Source organism: Empidonax traillii, unplaced genomic scaffold (genome assembly GCF_003031625.1).
Source record: "Empidonax traillii isolate 1590-97213 ecotype Southwest subspecies unplaced genomic scaffold, ASM303162v1 scaffold17:size2698205, whole genome shotgun sequence".
NCBI classification, from domain to species: domain Eukaryota; kingdom Metazoa; phylum Chordata; class Aves; order Passeriformes; family Tyrannidae; genus Empidonax; species Empidonax traillii.
In genome coordinates, this window is record NW_020955210.1 from 379122 (window position 1) to 385689 (window position 6568).

The following is a 6568-nucleotide window of genomic DNA, read 5'->3' on the forward strand; positions in this document are numbered from 1 at the left end:
ATTCATCAAGTTGAAATTAATGCCTTGCTGAAGCACAAATATTTATCCAGTACAAACAGCAGGAAACCTTAGGAGACAGCACAGCTTTAAGCACTGAAGTGAGTTAATTAGTACCCAGTGTGGCTTCAGAGCATGCTATGGTATTTTTAAATAAAGGTTAGCTTCCGGATAGAAGAAAGCAACAAAATGTAAAGGTAAGAGATAAGGTATCCTAAGAAAGCTGTCTTTAACAGCTATCAAAGTGCCCTCAACATACAGCTTTTGTCACAAAGTTTAGAAGAGAGCTCTTATGCCAATCAGGATGGAATACAGCAATACTTAGCAACTTCTGCATCAGCAATAGGCAGGTTTTACTAGTATTGCTTTTACCTAAATTTCTTTGCTATGCTTTGATAGCTACACAGGATTTCATTTCCTCAGAAGTCAGAGGTGGAAGAACACAAACATATATCTGTTTTGAAAAGATAAGCCATTTCCAGATCTTCCTCTCAATCAGTTGATTCTTCAGCAATGCTCATCATTTCAAATAAAACTAAGAACAACTTTCATGCACTCCCTCGCTTTTCATGGCATTCTCCACAGACAAGAGCGATGATAGTTAAATATCTGTCCAAACTCCACATGCTTTATTTATTCCAGTTCTAATAAATAATGCTCCTAGTAACAATTTTTTATTGAACCCCCCAGTATTACATTTGTACACCATTTAGAAGTCACACTGAAGCCTTCTAAACAGAACACTTAATTCACCACACTACTTCACCAACATCCTCCCATTTCTGGCACCACAAGAAAAAATAGGGTCGCATTCAGACAATTTCAGTACTCGTTTGGCTGTAAGTTATGTTATGCTGCTCTCACTATCTTTCCAGTTGTTACCAAAGCACGTAAGTTCATGCGGGGATGCGACTAAAGAAATTGCCATAAATAACAATCGCCCTCATAGACTCAGCCAACATTCTATTTTTAGTCTGCTCCTCTTGAACGTGGCCCTGATTAGGGCAAAGGCTTCACAACAGTTTCCCCAGAAGTACAAGTAAACACTTCATATTCAGAATTTAGAAACGCTATCAATTGAAAACCAGTACAGTTGTTAGATATTTCAGGTGTTGGTTTTGGTGTTTTGGGGGGGAAGGTAGGGGTGTTGTGTTTATATCCAATCCAGGATTATTCGAGTTTTCATGCTAGCAAAGTTCCAGCACAAGTTCTGAGAGAAATCTGATCATTTTCAGTAAAAACAAATGCAGCAGCATTTCACCCCTTGGCCTTGTGGAAAACTTTTTAAATTTCACCAGTGCTTTCAAATTAAATATTTCAAGTGTCAGTTATTTATAAAGAAAATCTCAAAGCCATGCAGAAGCACTTCATCTTAAAAATGCATGCATACACTTACATGTTATGGAGCATAGGGAAGAGTCTGGCCCTTGCAGGAACTAATAAAATCTTTTAATGGCATGCAGAGCTTGAGAAGCCCAGAAGATTTAAAGACAGCCTTGTAGCAATACGCAGTTGCTACACACTAAAAACACTTTTATACTTTGGTACTCCTTGTCTTAACAACACTGATCTGACACAGATTTCAGTCCTTATTCTGACACCTTTGGTTTTACCTTCCAAGATTATCTCAAGAACCATTTAAAATAAATTAATCCAATTTAAGTTCCTAAATAACTGATGTTAATAAAAAAATGCTCTAATTCCAACCCATTCTTCACTCCCAAATGTGCATTTAATACACCATCATTTCAATTCTGGCAGCTGAGGACAGCAAACTGCCAAAAGGGCTATTTTTCCTGGAACAGAAAACACAGATTTAAATAAAAGATCTCAAGGCTACAATTCTAATTTAAGTGATTTTTTTGTATATATATACTTGCATAATTAAACAGAACAGCATTAACAAATCAAAAGCTGTAATTTTGTTGAGCGGAAAACTATAAGATTCCAATAAACCAACAAACAAGTACTTCCTACCAAGTACAAATCAACATACTGAAAAACACTGCATACAAAATGCAGGTTTTAAGCACACTATATTTTCATAATCCCATGGAAGTTTCAGGGATTACACAGAGTCACTCCAGTCAAGCTACTTCACTTCAGAAGATAAGCACAGATTGACAGTTTTCAGTTTTTTCTACAGTGTAAGAGGTTTGGACCCTAGTTCTCCTAACTTCACAGAAGACGGAGTATACACACAGTCAAGGTCACACCGTCAGGCCTCTCATCTCCTACACAGCATGATCAGATCTCCTGTTCAGACTTCATACATCTTGCTCCTGGAAGACTGACTGCTTGGTAACTGGTAACACTGGAAGTAACATGCAGGTGCAGTGATTCACACGGGTAACCTCCGTTTCTGCTAACAAAACTACCCACACAAATCCTATGGTAGACTGAAGTATAAGCTTTGTTCCCAATCTTCCGCGAGAGAGGAAGCGTGCCAGGTGACACAGAGAGCGCATTTGTCAAAGGGAAGGGCTGGGAATGAAACCTGACCTGGTGATTCACCTAACGGATTTAAGTCTAAGCTCTTCCTGATAGAGGCTTTGTATGTTTGCTGAGTGCCCAGGTGATCTTTGTTAAGAGCCCAAATGCTACTGCATTTTAATATTCTCCTCATCAGAAACATTAAAGCCTCATGAAAGTTTCATCTAAAAGCCTCAAATACTCCACAAGTTCTAAGTCCCTAGGGAAAGCCTATGAATTGAGACTTTTCTCTAACAAATCATGCAGTTTTCTCAAACTATGCATTTTCCATACAACCTGAGAAAAAAAACAGTGTCATATTTGGCCGTGAAATGTATGCTTATTTTCTAATTAAAATAGCCAGACATGAGCCAACATTCAATAACTAATAATTTAAGTTTCCAGGTGGAAACAAGGTGATTCTCACACTGCATGCGTTAAACTCAGCGACAGGTTACGAGACAACCTAATATTTATCTTAAGGCAGGATTTAATGAAAATTAATTTCCTGGCATGAACATGAGAAAGGTTCAAGATATCTGGGTTTTACAAGAACACGTACTAAGAATGAGAGTTTAACTCACTGACTTGGCCCAGTTATAAAATATACATCAGCGAACAGGCTCTTCTCCTAGCTTAGACCCAGCCCCATTGTGCTAAGTAAAACACAGATGACATACAGCATTTGAAGTGCCCAGGCTTACAATATCTCACGCACATGCTTGTCTGTGATACAAGTCCTTGCAAAATTAGAATCCAAGTGATTTAACCATCCAGCTATGCCTGAGAATATGTCTACCATGGACTATTTCAAGTGAAAGCAAACCCACCCATTCAGGAGACTATAGACAAAGTTCAGTATGATTCTGTCCCTGAAAGCCTCGTTCCTCAGAAGAAGCTTTCTGATTATATTTAACATGTACCTTTAAAACAGCTCAACGCTGAAAGGAAGTGAATTGCTACAGTTAAAAAATCATCCTGAGTAGGACTGAACTTCCTCAAAATTGTCATCTCTGTGATAAAAGGTACGTTAGAGGTGCCTTGTCTCACAAAGAGATTATCACAGAAGAGAAGCAGCTGAGTTTTGCATTTCAAAAGTAGTATTTTCATATTGTTTTCTTACTCTGGAGGAAAACATACGTCCAAGAACATTGCCAGAAGGTTCTACAACTCAACTTCAAGTACACTTCTTTTACCAAAAGTATTTCACTGATGAAAATAAAATAGCTTGGAGGTTAATTTGACCACATTATATAATACTACTTACTTTTTGCAACATAAAATAACTTGTTGGAAGGTGGAGGGAGCAAAAGCAAAACATGGGTGGGAGGGGAGAACTATATGATCTTTAAGGTCCCTTCCAGTCCAAATCTTTCTATGATTTTGTGGAAAGCCCAAACTTCTGAAGACACTGTGTAGCACATAAGTACATTACTGGAGGGAAAAACTTTAGCAAAGGCTTTCAGATGCCATGACAGTCATCAGTGTCACTCTACACTTCGCACCATAAAACTGCTTTTTGCTTCTTTGCAGTGTCACTCACTCCAGCTGCCTTCCAAAAAAAGTCACCAAACCTGAATTTGCAGCTAACAAACCCAACAGCCAACAAACCAACATCACTTAATAGAAACTTCCATATTTTGTTCTTCTACAGTCACCTTCTCACTCACTGGCAGCACATGTTAAAAATTCCGAAAGATAATTAGCAAGACTTCATAACCGTGGAGAACATACATCTCTTCCCTGTGAGCTTAAGACTCAGGAGCTTTTTCGGCACAGAGCTGGAATTCAACTGGACGGGCAACAAACGTGATGGTTGTCGGGATGACAGGGAACGAGCCAAATCCACGGGCTCTACCTCTGCTTTCACCGTTACCTTTACAACACAAAGCGCACAGAAGGTTACTTCGATTTAACATGCTCGAAGTTAAATCACGCAGCCCACGCAGGCACAAGCCCTGCAGCCTGCGGCGCTTCCTATCCGGGCACGGCGAACTCTCAGCGATTGTAACTGTTGCTGCCACCTCTCGCATCCCCACCGCCGGCACCGAACTCGACGCGGCGCCGAAAAAGCCAAACACACAGACAAGACGGGTTAGAGCGAAGATCTTTCACAGCACGCCACCGAACTCTGCCCTAACCCTTCCCACGGAGGTTCACGCGCGCGCCGGGAAAGCGCCAGGCACGGCGCTGCCCGCCCTGCTCCGGGGACACAGCGGGAGCAGCTCCTTTGTCTCGCCCGCAGCCCCGGCCGCCTTCTCCAGGCGGCACAAGGCGCCGCTGCCCCGCCGGTCCCGAGTGGCCCCGGCGCTGCCGCCGCTTCCCAGAGCTGCCCTACCCGAGCGGGACCGGCCGCTGGCGGGGCGCGGGTGGCCACCGCGGCCGGGATGCCGGGGGCGCCCCGGGGGAACCCACGGGAAGGGGGAAGGCTGCAGCCGGTGTCCGGAGCGCCGCCCTGCGGCCCCGCACCGGGGGCAAGGACCCCGCCCTGCCCCTCCATCGCTCCTGGGCACCGGCCCTGCCCCCGGCAACTCCACCGCCCCCTTCCTCCCTTCCATTCTCTCTCCCTTCTCCACCCGCCCCCCCCCCACCCCGTTCCCTTCGCCCACCGCCGCCCCGGTGGGTCCCGGCCGCCCCAGGCGCGCGCCGCCGGCTGCCCCAGGGCGAGGCGCGGGACCCGGAGCCAGAGGGGCTTTGCTGAGCCGGCCGCGAGTTGCCCGACAGCCGCAGCCATCCCGCCGAGATGCGACAGCCCCGGGCGGCAAAAAAGTTGTGCCCGCGGGAGCAGCGGCGAGCCAGACTCACCCTCCCACCCGGCGGCTCCGCCGCGGCTGCGACTCAAACTCCCCTCCCGCCGGGAGCGCAGCGCGGGCGGCCCCGCCCGACCCCGGCGCTGCCTGGCGGCCCCCGCAGCCAACCGGAGCGCGCGGCGCTGTCACGCCAGCCAATAGCAGGGCGGAGCGGGCCGGGCGGGCGCCCCGCTCCGCCAATGGGCGGTGAGGGCGCCGGGCAGGGGGGAGCGCGGGGCGGGGGGTGGGCGCCGCGGCCGCCGCGCTGTGGGGGCGCCCCGGGGGGCGGGCACGGAAATGGGGAGAGGAGTCATCGCCTCCTCACTGGGGCTGCCTCGGGAACGTGGCGCTGGGGGGAGCTGAGGCGTAGCCCGGGGCGCTGGGCAGGGTCGTGCCCCGCGGGGAGATGCGCCCTCCGGGGCAGCGGGGAGCGCCCGCTCCCGAAACCGCCCCTCGAGCGCCGGTGGCAGCGGCCGCTCGGGACAACACAGGGGCGGCAGCGCTTGGGATGGGCTGCAGGGAGCCGGCACTAGAGGCGTGAGCTCTACTGTTCTCCCCTGTCACTCACACAGTCCCGCTGCCATCGCTTAGACATAAAAAAAGAGCTGGCGGCAGAGGGACGGCCGAAGTTCCACAAGGGATGTCTCGATGGGAATGCCTCGAACTGAACGCCTCTGAAGTTTCATCATGCATGTCTTAATCATTATTTAGATACTGGATTCTTACCAGCCTTCCCAAAGTGAAGCGATTGTGAGCAAGTCTCATTCCACAGCACTCCAAGGCCTTTTCAATTACTTTCTTTTTTTTCCATTTTTTTATCTATTGACTTCATCCTTGGACTGCTTGAAGAATGAAATAAATCTGCATACAGCACAATTAGCTGCTTTTGGTTATTAAAGTTCAGTTTACATTTTTTTGTTACCAATAGAGTTGCTTTGCAAGCATGCTTTAAGGATGTAAATTTTAATCCTCAGAAGCACATGCTTATAGTAATCTTCGGGATTAAAAAAGATTAATCACTAATCTAATTGCTCTATGGTGAAATCAAAGTGAGGAGGGTATGATTTGGTCAGTATCAAATATGATGATGATATAGTCCAAATTAACAACACCAACATTTACTGTCACAAAGTGCTTCCCATACAGTTACTCATTTAAAAGCCATTGTCTTCTATGCTGTGCCAGTCTTCATTTCCTCAGTGACTCTACAGGTAGATAACCTGTTCATGTACAAGTTTATTGACTTCCCTGGAGCCTTGAACGCGAGAAAATACCAGGTTCAATGCAATTCTTCAAGTTTTCTTGACATC

The 6568-nt window shown here is 46.7% G+C and overlaps 1 protein-coding gene across 7 annotated transcripts in view; it reads right to left on the bottom strand.

Annotated features, from left to right (window-relative positions):
- FAM126A (family with sequence similarity 126 member A) overlaps window positions 1-5377 on the bottom strand; it is a 42685-nt gene extending 37308 nt beyond the window's left edge. For 4 of the 7 annotated variants that reach the window (XM_027895761.1, XM_027895794.1, XM_027895804.1 and 1 more), the window contains exon 1: window positions 5275-5377. The gene's annotated coding sequence lies outside the window, so the exon portion shown is untranslated. The other 3 variants (XM_027895776.1, XM_027895785.1, XM_027895770.1) reach the window with 3 other exon arrangements.
- Window positions 5378-6568: the final 1191 nt, after the last annotated feature.